Source organism: Dipodomys spectabilis, unplaced genomic scaffold, assembly GCF_019054845.1.
Source record: "Dipodomys spectabilis isolate Male_0828 unplaced genomic scaffold, ASM1905484v1 ptg000115l, whole genome shotgun sequence".
Classification (NCBI taxonomy): domain Eukaryota; kingdom Metazoa; phylum Chordata; class Mammalia; order Rodentia; family Heteromyidae; genus Dipodomys; species Dipodomys spectabilis.
The window spans coordinates 6,311,511-6,334,770 of NW_024870792.1; positions in this window are offsets into that span (position 1 = coordinate 6,311,511).

Genomic DNA, 23,260 nt, shown 5'->3' on the forward strand with positions numbered 1-23,260 from the left:
ATATAATATAATATAATAATAGGAGAAAAGGTATTATTCAGCTCTAAAGCCATTCACATATCACTTTTGAGAAATATACTTTCCCCCAACAGGAGTTATGGAGAACTGGAGTTGGCTACTTGAAACAGAGGATTCTGCAGATGGGGTGTGCTGCTACTGGGTCTTGAACACCATCCTAGGTGTTATTCCTTTAGCTCAAAACTAGTGTTCTACCACTTGAGCCACAGGTCCACTTTTGTTTTTTATTGCTTGTTAATTGTAAATAAGGGTCTCATGGACTTTCCTGCCAGGGGTTGGCTTCACACTATGACCCTCAGATCTCTGCCTCCTGAGTGGCTATGAATACAGGCATGAGCCACTAGCTCCCAGCTTCTAGACCTACTTTTCTTTGATGGTTTTTGGCAAGCATACTATTAGATATTTCTCCAGGCACTATGAACCCTGAGTTCTTTTCTTCTCAGCCCTCAGGAAAGGGGACAATGTTGGCAGCCCCTTAAATGATAATTCTTGAATGATACCAAAAGACTAACAGGGCATGTAGAAATTCCCACTGTTAGAGTAATTTCTATGCATTAACATATTGTCTCTAAAAAGATAATTAAAATATGTTTTTTTGAAGATTTAAAACCAGAATATACCATGGTTAGTTTACTAGATTAGCTATCTATCTCTTTGACAACCGGTCTCCAAGAAAACATAAACAAGTAATCTTTTTATTTTTTAAAATTAATTTACTTTATTGTTTTTGTAGCAGTAATGTACAGAAGGATGACAATTATATGAGTCAGGTAATAAGTAAATTTCCTTCTACACAGTGTCTTTTGTTCTCCCATTCTCTCCCAGTCCTTCCGTCCCGTCCACCCACAAGTTGTATAGCTCGCTTTCATCAATGTCTAGTGAGCTCCACTGCTGTACTTTATAAACAAGTAATTTTTATGTGACAATGATAAAACAATGAAAATGAAGAATAAATGTCTAAAACAGATATCAAAGCAGAAGAAAGAAGCTTATATATAATTTGGGCATATTCTACCCATATTGTCACTGGTATAAGCTTTCTGAAAGCAAAATTCCATTGTCAAAATAACCTAATCCTTCCAGCCACAATGACTTATGACTATACTCCAAGCTACTTAGAAGGTATAGTCCAGGGTAGTCCAAGCAAAAAGTTCACAAGACCCGCATCTCAGCCAATAAAGTTGGGCATGATGATGTATGACTGTCATCCCAGATATTTTGGAAGGATAAATAGAAAGATCACATTCCAGGACAGCCTGGGCATAAACACAAGATCCTATTTGAAAAATAACTAAAACATGAAAGGGCTGCAGATGGAGCTCAAATGATAGAGAACCTGCCAAGCAAGCTGAAGGCCTTGAGTTCATACTTCAGTAATGATAAAACAGAAAAAAAAAAAGCACCTTACTCTCTTGAAAAAAGAAAAAGAACCTTTTTCTATCTACTGAATTTCACAATGCTTTTTCACCATGAACACCCAATAAGTTGGACAGTTAAGCAATTTAATACTGCATCTTAGATTGGCTTTCCAGAAAACTATCAGATTCTAGGTTCAATAAAATAGGTGCCACACAATGGTTTGTTTTGTCTTTTAGGTTCACAGTGCAGTTTTTATGAACATGAGCACACAAGTTGCTTTCTTTTAGTATGAGGAATGCTTCCAGGTAATTTAGAGGAAATTGAACCTGGATAGAAACAAAGTGAACTTTAAATTCCATATCAGCACTATGTTTGAAAAGTTTATGCCACATCCTCTTATTTTAAGATTTGAAACAAAGAAAATTTAAGTAATCTTGTTTAAGTGATAAATAATCATGTGTTATACTGGAACATGGTGTTTTCCTTATATAATATGATAACAGAAATAGCAGCAAGATGATACTTGAAAAATAATATTAAGGTGAATAAGTCTTAAGTGTTTTATTTAATATATTTCAGCTTAAATGTTGGCTCTTAAAGTAGATGAAGAATTTAAACTGCACTTTAAAACCTATTATTATATCTTATTTTTCCCACATTTAATTAGTATCAATTACTTGTACAAGGAGGCTTTGCTTGGCATATCAATATATACATATAGCAGACTCACTTCCTTTGAAACTCTGTTTCATGATCCATCTTTACTTCCTAAACTAGTTTCAACAAGCTTCATTGTTCCAGTTTCACACATGTACATAAAGTATTTTAACCACATTTACTCTCCACCCTCTCCATTTGCCCTCCCACCACTGAAACACATAACGTACACCCGCAAATCTTGATAATATTCTCTTGAATTCTGACCAGATGAGAAATTTGATCAGTGAAGAATATCAGTTCCCTTGAAAAGGTAGTAAGTTTGACAAGAAATGTACTTATTACCTTACTTATGTAACTGTAACCCCTCTGCACATCACCTTGACAAATAAAAATTTAAAAAGAATATCAGTACCTTCAACCATTAGTCTCCTACATTTTTTTTTAGTTTTAAAAATACACCTTTGGATCCAGAGTCATAGATATCCTGTGCTGTGTCTTTATGCAGATTAAAAAGATTCATGTTTGTAGGGACAAATAAAGCTTTCCCTGACCTCCCAGGTCATGAAACTTCACACACAAAATAAGTCTGGAGTTCAGCAGTTCTGGCTCATCAAGTAATGCTACGAATACTTGTAAACATCACTGAGATGTTCTCATCTCCAAAGTCAATCTATTTTCTTTGTATTTGCTAGGACTCTTCGTTATCCCATCTCTCTTTTTGATTTTATTACTTTCTATAAACTGCCTCCACTCTTTGCTTTCTTGTGGAGAGACTTAGAGCAGAAGAGACTGTGGCACTTAATGGTAGGAATGGTGGTGGTATATTCTGTCCTCAGATTCTAGTCACTAGCATGGAGAGGAATGTCACTCAAGTCACAGAGGCAAATGAATATATTTTTAATGCTCTAATTGATTATCTGTCTGCTTCAGAAATCCAAGTTTATATCATTTGATTAGTTGAAAATACAATAATAAAACCCTGAGAAGATATAATTTTCAACAATATACTATTACTTATTGATTATCACAGAGGGTTTCAAATTCTAGGCTAGCTCATGTTGACTTCTTTGCTTTAAAGAACTCATTCAAAACCAATTCTAATACTACCACCTATAAGACTATAACTAATTAATAAAACCTACTAAGGGAAATCTATTTAATGTGCTATAAAGCAATTGCATATATAGTATCTTCCTGGTGGGATAGCTGGACTGTTAGCGGCAATAATGAAATACTGATTCAGAAATTTTCTTTCCAATTTTCCAAGAACACTTAAAATGTACAATTTGAAAATTATACTTTAAAAAATTAAAGCTGTTTCTTATATCTCAAACATATTAATTTCTTCCTTTTAATGTTTGTACTGTTAATATCAAAACAGCTTTAAATGTTTGTGGACCAGATGGAGTGGTGATAATAACAATATATAGGGACACTTAATAATAATTATAAAGGGACATTTCTTTCTTTCTTTCTCTCCCCTTTCTCTCTTTTTCTCTTTCTTTGCTTCTTGCTAATACTGGGGTTAAACTCCAAGTGTGGGAAGTTCCTTAGATTTTACATTCAAGGCTGCTGCTCTGCCACTGGAGCCACTTCAATTCAGATTTTTTGATAGTTAATTGGAGATAAGTGTCCTCTGAACTTTACTACTTGAACTGGCTTCAAACACGATCCTCAGATCTTAACCTCTTGAGTAGTTAGCATCATAGGTGGCTGACACATCTATACTAAAAGAGAAAATTGATATTTCAGAATGCTCCTTTTCTTTTTTCTCATTCTTTTAAAAATATTTTTATTGTAAAGATACTGTACAGAGGGGTTACAGTTACATGAGTAAGGTAATGAGTATATTTCCTCTTGAGCAGTTACCCCCTCCTTTGTTTTTCCCCAGCCATTCCCTACCTCCCCATCTCGTCCCTCTCCCCCGCCAAGTTGTAGAGTTGGTTTTTAACATAGTGTCTTGTACATTTCCCTTGTTAAAATGGGTCAGCCTGTATCCTTGTTTCAGCATTTTGTTAATTCCCTTCCCCTCCCCAAATTATAAAAATGTATATACAAGATGCAGGGTACTGAAATCACATACAGTGAAAACGGGTTATACCAATAGGGAAGAACATACGAAAGAAACAAAAGAAATCATATAATACATTAAAGTACATTAAAAACAACAGCAACAAAGATAAACCTCTTGTATCTCTAGATCTTGGGATTCATTTTGCTTAGCACCATCTTATCCGGTCATATGTGCATAACTTTTGACCTTTTCTACTTGTCTGGTAGCCACCTAATCTTCGACAAGGGAGCTAAAAAAAAATAGAATGGAAGAAAGACAGCTTCTTCAGTAAATGGTGCTGGCAAAATTGGTCAAACACATGTAGAAAACTAAAGCTAGATCCATATCTATCACACTGCATCAGAATCAATTCCAAATGGATCAAATACCTCAAAGTAAAAGCAGATACCCTGAAAACATTACAGGAAGGAATAGGGGAAACTCTAGGGCTCCTTGGCACAGGCCGAAACTTTTCTAATAGAGATCCAGAAACACAACAAATCAAAGGAAGGTTGAACAAATTGGATTGCATGAAACTGCAGAGCTTCTGCATGGCAAAGGACATAGCTAGAAAGATCAATAGAAAGCCCAAGGACTGGGAGAAGATCTTCACTAGGCATATAATGGACAAGGGTCTCCTATCTAAAATATACTTGGAACTCAAAAAATTAAATGCCCCAACAACAAATCCTCAAAGAAACAACTGCCCAATTAGTAAGTGGGCTAAAGACTTAAAGACTTAAAGAGAAACTTCTCTGAAGAGGAAAGAAGAATGGCCAGTAGACACATGAAGAAATCTCAACCTCTCTAGCCATAAATGAAATGCAAATCAAAACAACTTTGAGATTCCACCTCCCCAGTTAGAATGGCTATAATCAAGAACTCTAACAACAGATGCTGGAGGGGATGTGGCCAAAAGCAAACTCTACTGTATTGTTGTTGGGAGTGTAAACTTGTTCAACCACTTTTGAAAGCAGTATGGTGGTTCCTCAAAAGACTACACATAGGGCTTCCCTATGACCCAGCAATCTCATTTTGGGACATTTACCCAAATGATAACAGAAAAGGCCATACTACAGCTACCAGCATAACTATGTTTATCGCAGCATTATTCTCCATAGCTAAGATAAGGAACCAACTCAGATGCCCCTCAGTAGATAAATGGATCAAGAAAATGTGATATATATATACATATATATACATACATATGAATTCTATGCTTCCATCAGGAAGAATGACAACACCCCATTTGTTAGGAAATGGAAAGACTTGGGAAAAATTATACTAAGTGAAGTAAGCCAAACCCAAAGAAACATAAGTCCCATGGTTTCCCTTATTTGCAATAACTAGTATACATTTAGGATAACCTTACCAGACAAGTAGAATGCTACTTTTCTTACTACTGTAAACTCTATTATTTATTCCCATATACTTTGTCTTTTGGGGGAAGTATGCTAATGAGATGGGTTCAAGTATACAGCAAGGTTATAAAAGGATTTTTGTTGAATGTACTTAATTGTTACTACAAACTGACTTCAATATCAAGAAAAAAAATTGGTTATAAATGTTAGGTGCTATACATGAAAGGGATAACAGAAACAGAAATTTAGTATTTTAAAGTCATCATTGTAATAATTGCTTTAGAAAAGAAATATGGGGAAGACATAAAAGACCAAAACTGAATAAAATATGAATAATTGTTGAATCTAGATGAAAAACTGTTTTCTATAGTTTTTCTTTAACTCATATACATTTGAAAAGAAGTTAGATTCCCCTCTTGTCCTTTGTCTTACCATTTTGTTGTTCCCCTTCCCTTCTCTAATGAATTAGAGATAAATGTATATATAATACCCAGGGTACCAAAATCAAATACAGTGACAACAGGGGATAAACCATAGTGGGAAGAACACCAAAAGGAAACAAGAAATCATATAGTACATTAAAAACAACAAAAAAGTAAAACCTCTCGTGTCCATGTCTTGGGGTTCATTTTGCCTAACATCATCTTATATGGTCATATGTATGTAGCTATTGAACTATTCTACTCATCTGCTAAGATTATCCTAGACGTATACTAATTATTGCAAATAAGGGAAACCATGGGACCTATGTTTCTTTGGGTGTGGCTTAGTTCCCAACAATACAACAGCAATACTCACAAGACAATAGGTTGGAAATGATCTGTACAACTTGACAGAGTAATTGAGGGGAGAAAAATGAGGGATGGGCAATAAGTTTGACAAGAAATGTACTTATAACCTTACTAATATAACTGTAACCCCTCTGTACATCTCCTTGACAATAAAAAATAAATAAATGATAAAAATATGAAAAAAGAAGTTAGATGAGAGGTGGTAAATTTGAAATTTTCAATAGAGCTTTGCTATATAAAGTGGGGTCAAAATATGGGATTTGATACATAAAATATATATCCCAACCTTCAGATAATAGGACACAGTGACAAGTCAGAATCATTGAGATTTAGGTGAAACTGGCAGTCTGTCTTGAAAGCAGAATCAAATTTAATCTTGGTTAATTCACTCAGCTAATGATTTTTTAAAATTTCTACTATGTGCCAGCACATTGTATGTGCTGTAGAAATAGATGTGAACAAGACAGGAAGAACCTGCTCTTACAAAATTCAAACAATATGGAAGCAGAACATTGACAAACATGTTAACAAAGAAATGAACCAAGTGATTTCCTGGAGAAGATGAAGCAAGTGATAGCTAGTTGTACCCAGGACAGTAGAGCATCACTTTAGCCTGAACATAAAAGAGAGCTTTAAGTGGGAGATCTAATAAGTGAGCCTAGAATGACACAAAGGGTATGCCACAGGAGTAGTCAAGAAATGGGAACAGCAAGTGAAAGATATATACAACTGGTGTGTTTCAGTAGCAGAAATAGGGTAAGGGTAGTTAGAACATAGTAAGCAACAGAGAGAGAGAGAAGACCTGGTAAGAAGTAGTGCATGGGAAGCCACTGGAGGATTGTTTATTTATTTAATATTTTGGTCCCAGTCTTGGCCTAGGAATTGTCCCTGAGCTTTTCTGCTTAAGACTAGCACTCTATCTCTTGAGCTATGTATGCCTCCACTTCTGGTGTTTTTGGAACTCAGAGTCTCACAGATTTTCCTGCCTGGGCTGGCTTTTGGACCACAGTCCTCAGATCTCAGCTTGCTCAATAGCTAAGATTATAGAAATGAGCCATGGGCACCCAACTCTTTTAGAGGATTTTTACTAGAGGATGGGAGAATAATGGTTGAAAATGGTAAAAGGTGGAAACATTTAGAAGGTCATTACTGAAGTCCCAAGTAAGAGATATTGGGCAAGGCTAAAAGGGCAGTAGTAGAAGAGAAAGGTGAATAAATTTGGATATTTTGGAAGCATGAGTCAGAAAGACCAATAGAGGCATGAAGGGTCAGAGTGGGGCTAGAATTGCATAAATAGTATAAATGCAAAAGCAAAAGTTTTTTCAAGAGTTGATCAACCAAAGGCTCAGCAGCGGGCTGGGAAGGTGGCTCAGTGGTAGAGCACTTGCCTTGCATGCCTGAGGCCCTGGGTTCGATTCCTCAGCACCACATAAGCAGAAAAAGCCGGAAGTGGCGCTGTGGCTCAAGTGGTAGACCGCTAGCCTTGAGCTGAAGAGCTGAGGGACAGCGCCCAGGCCCAGAGTTCAGGACCCACAACCGGACCCAAAAAAAAAAAAAAAAAAAGATATACCAAAGGCTCAGCAGCAATTTCAGTTCTACCAGAAAAAAAATGAATCAGATATGAACTGCTGATATTTTATTTTTACTTTCATCACTCTCTTGGTAGGTAGTTCCAGACAAGACAGAAGAGGCTAAACTACAGTAGATATCTCACAAAGAAGCTTAGGTATAAGTAAAGCAGGTTTTTTCTTTGCCCAGTCCTTGGTGGTGCTAAGAAGGGGGACAGAGGACACAGGGAGACACAGTTGACTTGAGTCCTCCTCCATCATGTGACTTTGCTGTGCTTTAATAGGAATTTCATTATGTAGCTCAGCCTGGCTTAAAACTCAAGATTACTGTGCCTCAGGCCTCCTGAGTAGCTAGGATTAGGTGTACACCACCACACCGGGAACCTCATTTGAATATCTCACTCATATGAAAGTTTTTGTTTTTGTATTTTGAGTTTTCCAAATTATTTGTACTGCAGATAGAGTGGGATTTCTCCATTTAAATTTATGCATATTCCTAGAAGTTGGCATATTTCCTGGATTCTGAAAAAAATGAAGATTAAATATCTTAGTAATAACTTTGTGTCTACGCTTCTGCTAGCAGGATTTGTTTATGTCACATCATCATATTTTACCCTATTATGAGATGGCATGTTTCAGCCTCCTTATGAGCTTAGAATGGGTTGAGGGCAGGAGGATAATTAATACTTCCCAGCAATGGAACAAAAAATGTTTTGTTATGGTTTTATTTTGAAACCCTTGTGTGTATGTGTGTGTATACATAATGTACAGTGTATATAATATATACAGTGGCAAAGCAAACAGAGAGAAGTACACAGTTAAGGGAAATGATGAGCTCTAGGGAGCTGGCTCAAGAGCTAGATTGGAGAAAAAGAGGGGTGGGGAGGGAGGGATGGAGGAGAGAGAGGGAAACATTTTGTTCCCCTTGCTGAAAATGAGAGTTAAGGACTCAAAATGGTAGTGGTTACCTGCTGCCTTTATTCTTTTAGGGCTAGGGAAATATTCATGGTCCTGAGATTTAGCAACCTCTAACCCTATGTTGCCCAGATGGGTGCTACTTAGTATTCTAAAATATGGCAATATCTTTGCACCAACCTAAAATATAGGGACTATAGGTGAGCTTTAGGGCTTCCTTTTCTCAAAGAAGGTTCTGTCTCTACTTGTCTACACAGAATTGCCAAGTTTTTACCATATATATATATATTACATATATATTCCCTTTTAGACCCTTGTTCCATACCTTATAACTTAGCAATTGAATTGTTAGTTGTTTCTAGGTTTCAGCTCTGAGTCTGGACTTATTTTATGTTTATTTTTGTTTGTGTATAGTAGTGATAACATATTGTCTAGCAACTATTTCTGCTAGATTTTTGTTTGTTTTTTAATTATTTTCTTTACGAAGGGATTTTAATTCTACATGCCAGTTTGTGAATGCAATGCATCTTGACCAATGAGACCCCTTTCATCATTCTCCCCATTACTCCCAACTCCACCCATCTCCTCAATCTATCTAGTTATATTTTCACATAGGTATATTGACTCTTATGATTGCATTCACAGATGGAGAGAGGTATGGAGAAATGAACTTTTTATATTTATTATAAGTAATATAATTTCCCTGTCTCTTAATTTATCTCTCTTGCTACATTTCCCCCAAACAGTCTTTTTTAAATTTTATTTTATTGCAAAGATGCTATCCAGAGAGATAACAGTTACATGAGTAAGGTAAAGAGTACATTTCTTTTTGAACATTATTACCCCCTCCTTTGGTTTTTCCTACTGTCCCTCCCTTCCCAGGGAGGATCCCTGCTGCTGAAGTTGTAAAGTTCATTTCCAGCATAGTTTCTTGTGAGTATCATTGTTGCAATGGGTCATCCTGTGTCCTTTCAACATTTTGTTATTTTCCTTCCCCTCCTCAAATTAGATAAATGTATATACAAGATGCAGGGTACCAAAACCAAATACAGTAACAACAGGGGATATAACACAGGAGTAAGAACATACAAAAGAAACAAAAAAATCATATATTACATTAAAAATAGCAGCAACAAAGAAAAATTTCTTGTGTCCCTATCTTGAGGTTTATTTCACTTAACTTTTGAGCTTTTCTGCTCATCTGATATTATCCTAGGCCGGGCGCTGGTGGGCACCTGTAATCCTAATTACTCAAGAGTCTGATATCTGAGGATCACAGTTCAAAGCTGGCCTGGGCAGAAAAGTCCATGAGACTCTTATCTCCAATAAACCACTAGAAAACTGTAAGTGGCACTGTGGCTCAACCGGTAGAGTGCTCACCTTGAGCTGAAGAGCTGAGGGATAGTGCCCAAGCCCAGAGTTCAAGCCCCACAACTGACAAAAAAAAAATAGATCATCCTAGCTGTATACTAGTTATTGCGAATAAGGGAAACCATGGGACTTATACCTCTTTGGGTCTGGCTTACTTCACTTAATGTGATTTTTTTCCAAGTCTTTCCATTTCCTAACGAAACCCCTGAATTTATTATTATAAACCAACACAATGTAATAAAAACTATATTTTTGTTCTAATTTTAGTTGACAGTACTTTTTTTCTTAAATTCAGGGTCTTGTGTTCCCTAGCTAGAAGCTCTGCCACTTGATCTATCCCTCTAATTATTTTTACTTCAGGTAAGGTCTGAGCCAGCTTGGACTATGAGCCTCCTACCTATGCCTTCTGTATAACTGGGATGATATTATGCCACTATGCCAGCTTATCAGTTAAGATAGGGGCTCACTAACTTTTTTCTACACTGTGCTCAAACTAGTCTTCTCAATCTTGATTCCTGAGCAGCTGGGATTATAGGTGTGAACCACTATGTCTGGCCTTGGTCTAAATTTTAACTAAAAAGCATTCTGCTAATAAATGTGAAAGACTTATTGTCTTGTTTTTACAATCCTGAACTATTTTCTCTCATTTTGTTTTTTTCCTTTTGTTATTGTAAAGGTGCTGAAGAGGGGTTATAGTTACATAAATCAGCTAATTTTCTCTCATTTTGTAATACTCGAGTTTTAAGTCTGGTTATGGTTGGGCTGTGTAATTATATTTAAAAAGCCAGATTTCTAAGACTCAGTTTGCCTATTTAATTTCTGATTTATGAAAGATTGCATGACAATGGGATGTTGCTGTCTGATATACTTCAGAGTCTATGTCCTTCTGTAAAATTAAAACCAGATAATTGGTAGAGTTTTTAAAAAAAACTCACTAATTCTTCCTAAAATTGTTTTACTAGAAGGATGAGGATAAAGATCTTGTCCATATGCCTTCTAATTACTGAGCTGTCAGAAGTAGAGAAGTGACTATCTCAGATCAGTTTTCCTTTGATGCATTTCCAAATTGTTGTATATTATATATTTTTCCTAGAATTATTTTTCACTAATACATTTTTTACAAGGTCATGGAATAAGAGTAAAATATTATTCCCATTTAAAAGTTTAAAAAGTTGAGCATCAGCATACAAGTCATAGTGGACATTTATCCTAGCATACTCCATGAAGAATTCTGGCCCAAAGCCAGGGCTGTCTTCTACTCCAAACTACCTCTACATAGTCTAGCAGTAATTTCTCTATGAAGCCAAAAATTTGTTTGAATCTCAACAATGAGAGGCTGGCAAGAGAAATTATACTTCTTGCCAAGGCTTTGAAAATCATTGTTGGCTCTTTCTGCTTGTTTCTGATTGTCAATAAAATTCATAGAAGAACAGGAAAAGATAAGAAGAATATGCTCTTTTTTTAAATTCTCCCCTCCAGTTTCTTTCACGTGCTAGGAAGATGAGGAAATAATAACTTGAGAAACATTGTCTAATCAAGCTCTTTATGGCAGCTGTAAAATTCTTGCTTTTATCAGCACCAGTGACCAGATGCCAAATTGTGTTGAGGTAACAACAGTATACAGCATGGAAGTGTAAAAGGGCTAGACTCCTGCAAGGGTGATTCAAGGTGAATATACAAATCTCTTTACAAGTTGGAGGTAAAGATAAAGTTAGAATAAGTTAATTAAAAGGACTTAAGTATTAGTGAACAATGCATCAAATTATTTAAATATTTTGACCTTCATACTAATGTTTAATTGTTGTATTCCCTGATAATGAGATCTTTTGTGTGTGGGGGGACTTTTGTGTGTGGGGGGACTGTTGCTCATTGTCTAGCACTCTACCAACTGAACTGTGCTCCCTACCCCATGATATTATTGTTTAAATAACGGTTACCTTTTTTTTTGCTTAATTTATATGCAATCAGTGCATGTAATCTTTCTTACTGCCATATTTCATGCCATAGTCTGATTGTCTAGAAGAAGAGTTCACAGATCCAAATGCCACAGAGACCAGGGAAACCACCTAAAGTGGGCTGTGTAAGCACATATGTGTAAGCACATATGCACACATCATACGATGGATGGAGTTCTGAAAAGGACCAGGCTATCCAAACTCAGCAACTGGATTAGGTACAGCCAATTATTACTTGAAGCAAGTTTAAAGCCAGAATTGCTGGATCTTCTGATTCATAAATAAAAGTCCATATTTTATGTAGACATTTCTGATTATGAAATATTGGCTTAAATTTTAAAACAAACAAGCCAACAAACCAAATATGACTTCTAGACACAAGTTTGTTATTTTTGGTTCTGATCATGTGATGGGCTATACGTGCCCTCTGGTGGTGATTACATTAGTTCTGAGTTCTGGTTTGAACTTTAAGAGATGCGATGACAACACATTTCTGTGTCAGATATTTTATGGCAGGAACTCTGCCCTACTGAGTGAGAGAATTGCCCGTTTCCAATATCCTTGCCAATGCTTCTTCAGTTTGGCATAAAAGGCCCAAAGTGAAATTCATCACTAATGTAAGAGTTGGTATTTCAAACGCTGAAAAGAAATAGTCATTAACATATGTTTATATCATAATCATGGGGAGTTATTTTTTAGCATATATAATCAAATATTCAGGGTATGTGTTGGCTATAGTTAGAGCAAAGTACCAAAAATATTGAGTAATTGTCTTGGGCCCTAGAGGCTAAAGCTAGAGCATCTGGACCATGACTCACACAGGCAGTCATCCAGTTCCTGAACTGGTACTAAAAATGACCTGAGAAGCAATTTTCTCACCTGTAAAATATGAGTTAATAATACTACCTGGACTGTGGGGCTGCAAGGACTTACTGCTCTTGACACTGAGGGAGTTTTTACTTCTATATAGGCAAAAAGTATATGAGGAAGTCTAACCTACTACCATATCCTTGATCACCAAGACAGGCAGGTAGGACTGGCTGGTCTTTTATGGTCACCAGTAGTCCAGACAGGGTGTGGTTCTTTGGGGACTTCCTCATTCTCTTTCAAGGTTGATTTTTTTTCACCTGATGTTCCCATGTGAGAATGAAAAATGTGAGAGTACAGTATTAGGCTCCTTTCCATCCAAGGTCAGCCCTGTATTTAGAGCATATGAAAGATGTGTTTACTTGAAAGGAGCTTGAATGCTAGTCTGCGGTGGAAAATTACAGGAATCTATCAGGAAAAAAATGTTATAAAGAACCATCTTTCACACAGGAGTTGAGAATAACTTCATGTACACCTAGGTTGTTTTTTTTTTTAAACTAGGAGACTGAAGCAGCAGCAAAGTCTCTAAAATTCCAAACAAATAAAAAATCAAAATACAATAGAAATATAATGCTAAAAATCATATAAACATTCTCTTCTATCTGTTCCATATTTAGATATGAGAATGTAATAGAGAAAAATGAGGTTCTGCTAAAAATTAAAATGTACCCATTTCTGTTGTGAATGCTATTGGAAGTGAAGAGATCTTAAATCAAAGAGAAAGTACTGCATAGCACAAATGATTAATATTAATACCAGGTACAAACTAAGATAAGCAGTACAATAATTTTAAAACAAATATTATAACTCTTTTACTTCCAATTCTACAGCAAAAGTGATGTGGCTGTACCAATGTACCACTATGGTTCCAAAGGTTATGAATTTCTTCTTTTAGATCTATACACTTTGAAAATCACTCACACTGGTTGGGGATGTGCATCTGATCATTACATAAAGGTGACTTTCATGAGTGAAGTAGCAGTATTTAAATGGGAAATGATACAGACATTAAATAATATTTTTACCAGGAAGAAGAGAAATTAGATGAGCCAGAGATAACATAAAATTAATCAATCATGACATTTAAAAAGATATATAAATATTTATGTAGCCATAGGGATGTCATGAAATCTTTGTGACAAAATATTTTCTCTACCCTAAAATAGTATTATGAGCAATATAGCATGACACTTACCCTTCAAATAAATGTGGGATTTTAATAAAACAAGAAGTTGAGAAAAATAGCTGATCTTCTGCAGACACTCCAAAGTCCTGATTAAGAAATATGGAATCAAGTAAAGAGAGTCAAAGAGAACATTAAAGAGAACATATTAAAGAGAACATATGGAAGCTCCCCTCCTGAGATGATTCGCAGTGCCTTCCTGGAAAATTTTAAATCCATCCATCTTCTCAAATTTTTTTGAAGAGAGAAATATTTATAAAATGAGTTTGTACAAGACTGGCTGCCATTCAACTTTTGCAGAAACAAGCTGCTTATCTAATTCCTGTCTGAAGGGCATTTATTTTTATTAGTAGAAATTGTACCAGCTATTCAAACCAGCTAACTCCCCTTCTCAATAGGGAAAACATTCTTGAGATAGTCTACTGCAGACTTTTAATTACATGTCAAGTAATTACATATTTGTGTCATCAACTATACATACACATGCCTAGTAGAGAAAAATATCTAGAGAAAGATATCTTTATAGGAATGGAAAGGAAAATAGCACATTTGTGAGAAAGACTTTCTAAGTAGTTCTGCATAAAAAATAATGAACTTAAGCTTAGGAACTTTATCTCAATTACAGATAAACATGAAAATATTAACTGAAAGAAAATCCCTGTTATAAAATGTAGTCCTGAAATTTGGTCAAAATCCAAGCACCCTGTTGTTGAAAGGAAAGGTGACATCAATGGAGATAAAGAACCTTAATCAAGCATGCAAAGACTCCAATAATTTAGAAATGTATGTAGGACCCTTATTTTATACAAGTTTGTACCTTTCTTAGCCTATCTAGAAAGATAGGATTATGGCTGATGCCAGGGAGATCATTTCCTTGAAACTAATGTTTGGATTATTTGTCCGGAAAGCATCTGCTATCCTGTCCTTGAACATCCATCTGCCATCTCTCTGCCCACTCACCCAGACTGCACTCACTCCTCCTGCAGTTTATCCTTTTGACTTGGCATTTTACTAACTCAAAGTTTCATGTCATATGCCACTTCGGAGATTTCACACATATGCTCACCTCTGAATCATGTATTTACCAAACAGTTTCATAAGATTGCCTAGAGCCAATCCCTGATGTGCCTCTTCACTCAGGCATGATGGAATGTTAATGTGAAGTTTTGGCCAAGATCCCAAAGTGAAAGGTATTAGATATCTAAATGAGTTCATGAAACTTAAAGCTGATACAAATTAAAATTTTAATACTTTGAATACATTTCCCTTTCCCATAGCATAAAAGAAGTTTCACTAGGTATGTATAAAACTGACTTTGTTTTTGTTTTTGAGCAAGAGAAAATCATGAAGTACCACTTTCCTTTTATGCCAGGTAAGAATCTTAAAGTGAAATGCAAAGTGAATTATTACTATGTAATGATAGAAAGAAAATGAGTTTATATGGAAAATCAAAGGAAGGATCAAACCCACTGGATATATTTAAGTTAGCAAAAGAAGAGAAAGTTAAAGTTGTTTTTCTGGTTACATCCCACATGTTAGTGCTTGTTCAATGCAGTGATAACACTGGTAAGACTCCCTTTATTTTTATCCCTAGAGCTTTTAGGACAGTTCTTTATCCATTAAATAATTTCTATACTGTTTTTGCTACTTTATTTTAAAGTGTCTTCAGTAAAAGCTCTTATCAAAGTGTTCCAAAAATGTTACAGCTACTGCTGTGCTTTCACTAGGATATTTATTACAGGTTTACTAGTGCTTGCTTGTAATCCCATCTACTTGGGAAATAGGCAGTAGGATCATGAATTCAAGACAAATTCAGACACAAATAGTGATAACCTCTCAAAACCAATTTTTTTAAAATAAAAGGGCTAGAGCTGGGCTCAAGTAATAGAATGTTTGCCTAGCACACATGAGACACTGGGCTCAACCCCCAATATTGAAACTAATAACAATTATTTTTCTAAAGAATTCTAATATATTATCTATATTTAATTTCCTCATAGCAAAATAAAATGTCCACCAGCATGTAACTAATAATATTTTCTACCACTATATGAAGTGTGCGCATGCTTTCAATGGTCTTATGTTAATGGAAGATTCTATCATTAGAGCTTAAAAAACAGATGAGACTGTGCTGCTTGCTCCCTTCTTTTTAAAGTCAAAATAAACAAAAAATAAGCTAAGAAAACAGAAAAATAAGCTAATAAAAGTAAGCCCCCATCTGCTTTCTGTGTAGATTTCTTTCTGTGTTAAAAAAGAACCTAGAGTGGTCACTATATTTACATCACCAAGGTCTTTAATGGTCAATAATTTCTACCATACTTCTGGGATATGGCAATATTTTTTAATTTATTATCTTGGTTAGCTGGGGACAGTTGGGTTTCCATTAGTCTTTGCTACGATGAAAAGATCATTATTCTTTTGCCCATTCTAAGGCCCCATTGTGGGGGTTAGTCCAATTACCAAGCCACTTTCAACAATGTTGTCAGGAACCAGGGAATAACCGCTGTGGATCCCTGAATCCACTTGGCCAAGCGGATAATGTTTAGGTGAATCATTAATTAGCCTTGTAGATACCTACCCACTCTAGTAAGAGATGGGCACAATGATACCTTGGATATCTAGTATCAATATCAACTCTGTTTTTATATAAACAGTTTTAAAAGTGGTTATGGCTAGGAAATGGTGGCTTATGTTTGTAATCCTATTTAGGAGGCTCAGATGTGAGGATTGTTGTTCAAGGCTAGCCTTAGCAAGAAAGGCTGTGAGACTCTTATTTCCAATTAACCACCAGAAAACTGGAAGTGGCTCTGTGGGCACAAAGTGGTAGAGTGCTAGCCTTGAGCAAAAGAGTTTAGGGACAGTGCCCAGGCCCTGAGTTACAGCCCCATAACTGACATAAAAGAAAAAGGTTGGTTATATGTAGGCATCAGCCATTCTGACCTCCATACATTAAAAATCTTGCATTTGTGTTTTCCACAGCACTAGAATATTCCCCTCCACTAGAATATTTTCCCAGGGCACCAAAGGTAAAGTCTAGGAATTGAGTCTCTATCACCTTGTGCCAAGTACCATTCATGTCCTACCTGCCAACTTGGATGAATCTTTCTCTGCATCAATCCAAACTCTAATTTAAATACCTTCTTTTCCCATTTTATTCTCAGTACCACTTGTGTTCATTTGTGTCTCACAAGATGTAGGATACAAATAGAAGGAAGGAGCAAGAGACTTATTAGGTGTTAAAACCCATGAGGACAAAATAAGGTGAATGGGAAATAGGGAATGAGAGGCAGGAAAACCATGAAATTGCAACTCTGGTTTGATTCTTTGGTGAAAAATAGGAAAAGAAGAGAAGTTGGAGAAGTTATCTTAGACTTGGGTTAATTGTAAGACAGTTTGTCAAGTCACAGAGAATTTGTGGAGTCAGGCCGCCTGTCAGATGATTGTTTTTGCTGCTCAGGAGCATAATTGCCTTAACATTCCTGCCTTGCTCAGTTTCTGGCTAGGCATAGTCCAAAGGAACTATGAGTTTGGGCTCAAATGCAGTCATGGATTTCAGAGTACTACATGAAAGGGTGCCCACAGTCAGAGATCTGAAAGGCACATTTTCTTTTCTTTAAAATTTCTTTATTTTTGGTTGTTATTATAAAGGTGATATACAGAGGTGTTCCAGTTACATAAGTCAGGTAATGAGTACATTACTTTTTGGGCGATGTCACCTCTTCTCTTGCTTTTTCCCACTGAAAGGCACATTTTCAAAGCCTCACAGAGCAGAACAGTATAGGAAAAAGATAATTGGATTTGGTAGAAAAGACAGTAATCTTTCATGAAACATGGGACACTCTTCCAGCATTGATGTGTCAGAGCTTCATCAACATGAAGCTATCGGTTGGAAGCTGGTGAAGCAAAGGTCCACCACACAGTATGGACACCTAGAAGGCAGTAAATGTAGATTACTGAAAAGTCCCTCAGTGACAAGGGGAAAGAAAGCAACTTGCCGCTTCAGAGCAGAGGGTATTTTGTACTCTAATGAAGGTTTTGTTTATGTTTTATGGTCTAGACAGTGAGTTAGCCAGTGTGTGCTCTGTAGAAATTGGACTCCAAGATAGTTTTTTGGACAATGTGATGTCTGTGAAGAAGGAAAACTGCCAATCTGAAATGAAAGAGTGTTTCTGTGCCTGTAATCATGGACTTTGTGATTTCGTTTTGGAGAAAAGCCATTACTTAACTTTGAGACATAATCACTATATTAGATATTTTATGGCAATTTAGTCAAAGTTCAATTTGAGATTAAGCCTTTGAGTAGTTAAACTTTGAGGATGGAAATGCATTACTTTGGATTGTATCCTTTAGAAAAATGTTTCTTTTCCAAACAGAGTTAGATTTCTTTTTTAGTTTCCTTGTTTACTTGTATATTTATTATCTTTAGTTGTACAAAATAGTTTTTGTTCAACATGTGAGCTTGTGAGAATAATGGGTCTTAATCTCCTTTATCATTTCCCCCCACCTCTCTCAGCCCAACTCATCCCCTCGATTTTCCTGGGTCCATTTTCATGTATGTACACTGAATAGACTTCACTGTGTCTGAAAGTTGTTCTTGTGTGGTGATTTCGTGTCATTCTGGCTGAGCATTCACAAAGAGGAGAAGGGGAACAGCAAGCAACTTTGAAAGGTATGCCTTTATATTATGCTGGACTCTGAAGATGATAGACTGGGTTGATATATTACCATATTAGACAGACTTTTTTTCTGGTGTTTTTCTGAACTAAATAAATGAACTCTGAGGCATAAGTAATTAAGCCTCAATATTTCAAAGAAGAACAGCCACTTGATTCACTTTCTCAATTATTATTGAAACTTTATCCTATCAAGGCACTATTGCAGCCACTTGGAAAATGTCAGTGACAAGCAGGAAACAAGCCATGGTCTTTGGAGCTTAATTCTTATTCCCTGATATTCTAACTATAAAAGATCATCTTGGAGTAGGAAATAGGAAGAAGAGAAAATTTCTTCTAGCTTGGCATTGTGTGGTAGGACCTCAAAAAATGGGAAAAGACGCTGTGTTCAAAGATCTCTCAAACTTATGTCTCCATAAAGGACATAAGTCAGCAACTAACATGTCAACTGCTGGGGGTCCAGGTGAAAGATAACCAGCTGAGGACTCCTGCAGAGAGTCTTTGTCTGTAGACTCTGAGAACTACTATATCTGGCATAAATTCTTAAACTAGCAGAAAAAAATCTCATGTGTTATTTGTTAAACTTCCAGAAAAGTCTGTTAAGAGTTAGAGCCTAGTCTCAATAACTACTTTAGGGATTGGAACGAAGTATTCCAGGCCTTCTTGGTGGTGAAGTAGTAAAAGAGGAAGTTTCAGGATTGCATATATGCAGTTCAGAGTCATTTGATGGGGGGAGGTTGTAAGCCAGGGTATACCTCTGGAACAAGGAAAACTTGTTTGGTATTCCCAGTGATTTTTGGGAAGTAGTATCCAATAATAATTTGGCTAATTAGCTGGTCACTGGTGGCTCACGCCTGTAATCTTAGCTACTCAGGAAGGTGAGATCTGAAGGTTATAGTTCAAAGCCAGCCTCCTATCTCCAATTAACCACCAGAAAACCAGAAGTGGCATGGTGGTGCAAAGTGGTAGAGCACTAATCTAAGGTAGAGCACTAATCTAAGTGGTAGAGCAAAAAAATCTAAGGGACATTACCCAGACCCTGAGTTCAAGCCCCATAACAGACTACACACACACACACACACACACACACACACACACACACACACACGTGCGCATATGTATTGGCTTACTGAAGTCAAACAGGACAGAAGGTTAGATACACTGCTTTTAATGTCTCAAAGACAAGTATGAGTTCTAAACTGTAATAAAATCAGGTTGTTTAGCTCCTGAGAGCTTCACAGAGCACTAAAGGTGACATTTGTATATAAACTCTAAGGAACAACAGAGCCTGATTCACATAATATGAATGAGACAAGGTTTTCAAAAGAGACATTATAAATGTCAGTTAAGGCCCAAAATTCTGTGCCTAACTACACGTATACACATTCCTGTTAATAAATGGTATGTGTTCCCTAGGATCCCCATTGATTGTCTTTCTTCTAAAACTTAATGGTTGAGGCACCAAACATCTCATACCACCTTAAGAGTGCAATGGAGGTAGAATCCATTCCCTAGAAGTAGTCTGTGAACTTAATTTCCCTAAGGAAGTGCACTGACCTTAGGATAAATGTCTAGGTATGACAAAATAAGTTGTATACTTTCAACCTCCATTTGTTCTTTTCTTCCACCTAAAGGTTTGTGAGAACAGACACTTTTGCAGGTATATTATCCTAGAACAAATAAAACAAACATATATAGCAATTCACCCTAAGCAAAGTGTATCATCCAAGTGACAGGGTAAATTAGCTCATTGTTTTCTGATAATGATAAACTCATTTTAAACAGTATTCCCAACAGAAATGTTTAGCATGAAATTTGCATGTTATAATCTCATATGGTATAAAGATTATATTCTAGGGCAGTAGGGACTGGACTTCCTGACTTAAGCAGCTGTTTCAATTGTTTTTTCCTTCACTCCTTCCCTCCCGTCTTCTCTCCCTTCCTTTCTCTCCTTCTTTCTCTTTCCCTCCCTCTCCCTCCGTCTACTTCCTTCCTTCCTTCCTTCCTTAGCTTTATTCACACAAGACTGATGATGCTCTACTACTTGAACTATACCTCAACTTCCAGAAAAAGTCTTGGGATTTTTCTGTCTGCGCTGATTTTGAACCTTAATCTTCATATTGTAGCCTCTTGAGTAGATAGGACTACAGGCTTGAGCCACTGATGCCAGCTCTGTTGCTCTTACTGTGACTGCAATGTACAGTTTTAGATGTCAGTCTTTCATAAAGTTTATACATAACTCTAAAATTGAATTAGATCAACTGAGCAATGTAAGAACCACTAGAATACATTGTGAAATTTGACCAAAATTTGAAAAAGAAGAAAGGGGTGAAGAGAAACGGTAATCTTTATCTTCCCTCTTCTGTGGTTCATTCCAAAATGGCTGCAGTGCCATCCAGAAGCAGAGTCTTTCAAAACCCCCAATAGGGGGCTGCTCTTATATCTTGACCTGGCCAAGAATGTGAGAGAGGTGACATTTTGTGTGTTTTGAATACATATTTCCAAAGTCTTAGAGCTTCTTCTTCTGCTCTAGATGTCCCTACACAAGATAACCTGAGTATTAAGAGAGTCCTTTTGGAGCAAAAAGCTATTCTGAGTTATCATTGTTCACCCAACTCAGCTGACCCTAACTGACTACAGATGCATGAACAAGCTGAATCGAAAGATCTATGGAGCCTGGTGAAGGCCAGAAGCACTAAGACGTGCCCAGTCTAAATTGCTGAACTATAGTTTGTTTGGGGGGAGTTTATTAAACAGCAAAAGCTAACTGATAGCTCTTCATATTTCTATGGGCCACAGAGCCCAGAAATGTCATTCATTTAGTACTTTCTTTCTTTTTTTTTTTTTTTGAATTTTAGGCTTTTTTCTTTTTCTTTTCTTTTATTTTTTTGTGAACACACTGTACAGAGGGGTTACAATTACATGGGCAGGATAATGCGTACATTTCTTGTCAAGCATTGCAGCCTCCTCCTTTGTTTACCCTTCACATCCCTTCCCAGCCTCCCCCCCATCCTCCCCGCCTTCCCCCTCCCCCCCCCCTGCACCAACGTCATTTAGTACTTTCCTCAAAGTAAGTTCAAGTGTCACCAGGTTAGTTCAGTCAGGGCTCCTGAAAGTGCTGATCCATAGAAACACAAAGATCTCACATCAGCATATAAATCTATTCACTGCTTCCTTCAAGAAACTCTTCTTGCTACAGAGCTAGATGCTGTGTTCCATTGAAATTCCAGCACTCCGGAGGCTAACCTGGACTAGATAGTAAAAACTTCTTTCAAATAAAGGATGGAGAGATAAGGAAAGAGACAGACAGAGAGATGGGAGGAAAGGAAGGGAAAGAAGTAGAGGGAAGGAAAAGGAAGGGGAAGGAGAAAGGGAAGAGAAGGGAGAAAAGAAAAGCAAGTCTTGTTACAAAAAGGACATCATCTTTAGCTGGATTGGATGGTGGTAGCTCACATCTGTAATCCTGGCCACTAAGGAGGATGATATTTGAGGATGTGGTTCAAAGCCAGCCTTAGCAGAAAAGTTAATGAGACTGCTATCTCCAATGAACCACCAAAAAGCCAGAATTGGCTCAAAGTGGTAGCGTGCTAGCCTTGAACACAAAAGCACCCAGGCCCTGAGTTCATGCCCAGTACCAAAATAGAAATAAAAATAAAGGACATCATAGTGACACAGTTGATATACATTTTGGTGTAGGGGCTATATGTTAATGCAAACTATTGATAAATAATTAATGGACTAGCTGCTAAGGGCCACACTTTTGGTATTAATGATCTAGATATAGGGTTCAAAACTGTGTACAGGTCTGATAGCAAGTATTTTAGACTTTGTGGGCCATATAGTCACTGTCAACCCTGTTACGTTGTGAAGTGGCCACTCCCTTAGACAACTTGTTATGAACAGCTACACATAACTGTGTTAAAATGAAACTATTTTAAAAACAAGCAAAAGGCTGGAATTGTTGTGTGGTATGCCTAAGCTGTATCTGCAGTTCATCACCATCAAAGGTCATGATTGGGTCTGTTTTTTTAATGATGTCAAAAGATTATAGGTATTAGGTGCTGGTAACTCATGCTTATAATCTTAGCTATTTGGGGGAGATGGAGACCTGAAGGACTGCAGTTTGAAGCCAGGCTGAACAGAAAAGTATATTAGAGTTCATATGAAGCTAACAAGAAAAATGTAGGACTGGAAGCCTGGAAAAATGCTAGCAATGAGCAAAACAAGAAGTCTTTAGTTCAAGCCTCTTTAATTCAAAGGTTTCTTTTTTTTTTTTTCTTTTTTTTTTTTTTTGGGGGGTCCGGTCGTGGGGCCTGAACTCTGGGCCTGGGCGCTGTCCCTCAGCTTTTCAGCTCAAGGCTAGCACTCTACCACTTGAGCCACAGCGCCACTGCCGGATTTTTGCTTTTTGCTTATGTGGTGCTGAGGAATTGAACCCAGGGCCTCTGGCATGCAAGGCAAGCACTCTACCACTGAGCCACCTTCC